Below are 3,152 nucleotides of genomic sequence, written 5' to 3' on the forward strand. Positions count from 1 at the left end.
TCTTCATTAAGTTTTCATGGATTCACAGATATCATAAGTTAGATTTTAAGAGTTAACATTTTGAATTTGTATTTTTGGATTTATTCTTTCATAAGGTAAAACCACTTCCCTTTTTGTTTCAATGAATTTTTATAACCTATATATAAAAAAAGAAGCAACGAAGTATGTAGGGCAGTATATATACTGATAGTTGCCACTATTACTCTCAAATTCTATGGAACTATGTTTTGAACTCTTGATTGAAGCTTTTAGGTAACTGCTAGGCTCCCTTTGATTTAATTGAAGTCGTGATTTGATATTTGGTTTTTCAGATGGGAGTTTTTTAATTTTTTGTTGATTTCTGTTTTCTACTTAGGTATCATGCTTGGTGTGAGCAGAGTGTTCTTGCTGTCTCCACTATTACTGTCAATTCTTTCATCACACACACACACACACACACACACACATATTTATATATTATTTTTTCACCGGGAAATTGATATTATTATCCTGAGGACTTAGTTGGGATTTATGTATTCTTTTTCAATCTGATTAGTGGTTCCATGTTTCATAGTCTATTTTGTTTTCCTCATATCCTCTATTGCTTAGGCCGTTTCTGCACAAGCATTGCAGGGGAACCATTATGGACCGCAGTTCAATGCTCACCCATTCTGCACTAAAAATGGTTTTCTTTGTTCTCTACTATCATATTTATGATTCATGTATAAATTTAGATATCTTTTAAAGTTTTATCTAGGAGAATTGTATCAATGATGAGTTCAAAGCTAAGTGTGTAAATTACATGATATGTCATGTGTGTAGTTAGTGAGAATATTATTTCCTTAGGAATTTTTAGATATTGATGTGAAAGCCATCTTAGTAGGTGTGTCCCTTTTTAATGCTACTTTTATTTTCTTATCCCACTTTGAAGACATTTAAAAAAAAAAAAATTAGTTTATTACATACCATTGTTGCTTTTAAAACTAACGCTTGACGGGTAGTTTTATGTTATTAGTGTGTTACCTAAACTTTTGATGATGGATGTGTTTATTTCAACAAACTTTTGAGTATGTTGAGTCATATTATGAGTAGAAAGCCAGCCTATTAATTTTAAAGTGAGTTTTTAAGCAAAGTAAATATATATTATTTTTCTCAAATTATTCTGTGCATTGCACGGGTTAGTGACTATGTACAATCAAAGTGGAAGAGACAAATAGTTGTTAATATCTACTTACACAATAGTTTTCCTATGCATTGCATGGACTAGCGACTAATATCTACTTACACTAATAACCGTTTTCTTCTAATAACCGTTTTCTTTATGTTCTTTCTACTAAGATATGTCTATGCCCTATGGTATTCTATTTGATTTTCATTGCTTTTCTTTTCTGCAGATTATTCAATCCAATAGATTTGTGGATAAGCATCTTGCTTCTCTTTTTTTTTTTTTTTTTTTTTTTTGGTCGAATAAGCATCTTGCTTTGACTGATTTGTTATATCACTGAATTATCCTCTAGACTTATTATATTCATAAATGCTCTTGACTGATTTCTGTCTTTGAAAGGGACCCGAATAATGGTAGGTGGCCTCCTTTGCAAATCAAATTATTTTCGAAGCTACTGGTCAAATTCCACTTTGATGATAGAATATTGAAGGGTTGATTTGGAACCATTATAATGTTTGAACAGTAGATCTGCCAAGCAATACTACCAAAAGAGTATAATCAGCCTAACTTATAGTTATCTAATCTAGAAGAAACTTGAAAGTCTCAAATTTTGGAAGCCTTGAACTATTTAGAATTGGTTTTCTAAAGGATCTTGCTATTAGTCATTTGTTGTAATTTTAATGACTTATTTTAAAAAAGATTGCATTAAACGACTTCATTTTAGGAGGTTTGGTTATTTTGGTGTTTTAGGTGTAGAACTGGTGGAAAAAGTAGAGGTAGAGGTAGAGGTGAAGATGGAGGAGTATGAAGCCTTTGAAAAGTTTGGAAACGACATCTGACCTTCAGGTATGATATCTTCCTTTTGTTTTTTATGTTAAAATATTTTATCCGGTTATTTAATTTTGATTAACTTTGCTTTAGTTAATGGTTTAATGATTAATATAGATTTGTTGATATTGGGACAAAGGGAAAAAGAAAATGGGTTTTAAATCTTAATCTTAGGTCTCATGTTCTTTTCATTGTTTAGGATTGAATTTAATTCTGAAGTGATGATTTCTCTCTCAATTGTCTATGCTTTTGAGGATTTGTTATGTCTTTGTTTAATTCGTTGGCTAGATTAAAAAAATTTAGATAAATTATTGACTTTGTGTTTGATTTGGTTTTATAGATTTTTGTAGATTAGGTATTTTGTTATATATTTGAGTAAAATTTGATGGCCAAATTGCACCATATATGTCACAAATAAAAAGATATATGTTGCAACTAACAATGGCAAAATTGCTGATTGATGTACATCATTAAACTGTTGAATTTTGGTTAAAAAGTTTATATCAATCTAATTTTTAGCATTTGAAACATGTAAATTTATTCAAATGTTAATTTTTATGCCTTACAGGGTTTTGAGTACATAAATTTAATTTTGGATGATGCTGGAAAAGTCAACATCAAGAGGAAGAGCAAAAAACTTTAGATGGGTTCATTTTCCTTTACTTTTAATCTCTCAAATGTGCATGCTCTAAACGTGGTGCATCTATTTTATTATGGGTCGCTTACATCAAAAGAAATGTAGAGGGTAGATTCTTCTTAAGAGATGCAACACAATAGCCGCCTCTCTCTCTCTCTCTCTCACAATAGTGGAAAGTGATGATTTTAGCAATTGTCTAAATTGGCATTATGTTGCCTTTTCAATCCCATTAAGGTCTTGCATTTTTGTTTACTGGCAATGTTAGAATTTAGATACATCTTGGACATCAAGAATGATTAATATAATTTATGAAAGATATATGATTGAATGAGTATGGAGTTAACTATATTTGTGTAATTAGTTGTATTGGAGTGTACTTCTATCAATTATATATTTTTTAAATATGATCTCAAGCTCTTGGTTATCACAATATCTCAATGCATGTGATAGATTTTATTATTTTGTAAGTGATAGATTTTATTGGTCTGGTATATATATTGATTTTTTTTTCATATTAGGAAAGTTATCAATAGATTTCCCGTG

The 3,152-nt window shown here is 30.0% G+C and overlaps 1 long non-coding RNA gene across 1 annotated transcript; it reads left to right on the forward strand.

Moving 5' to 3' along the window:
- The first annotated feature begins 1,679 nt into the window (after window positions 1-1,679).
- On the forward strand, window positions 1,680-2,940 carry LOC126690936 (uncharacterized). Its single transcript, XR_007644778.1, has 2 exons — window positions 1,680-1,990; window positions 2,541-2,940. It is a non-coding gene; the product is annotated as an uncharacterized LOC126690936 (long non-coding RNA).
- The last annotated feature ends 212 nt before the right edge of the window (window positions 2,941-3,152 follow it).

The sequence above is a fragment of the Quercus robur genome, chromosome 7 (assembly GCF_932294415.1).
Source record: "Quercus robur chromosome 7, dhQueRobu3.1, whole genome shotgun sequence".
Lineage (NCBI taxonomy): Eukaryota > Viridiplantae > Streptophyta > Magnoliopsida > Fagales > Fagaceae > Quercus > Quercus robur.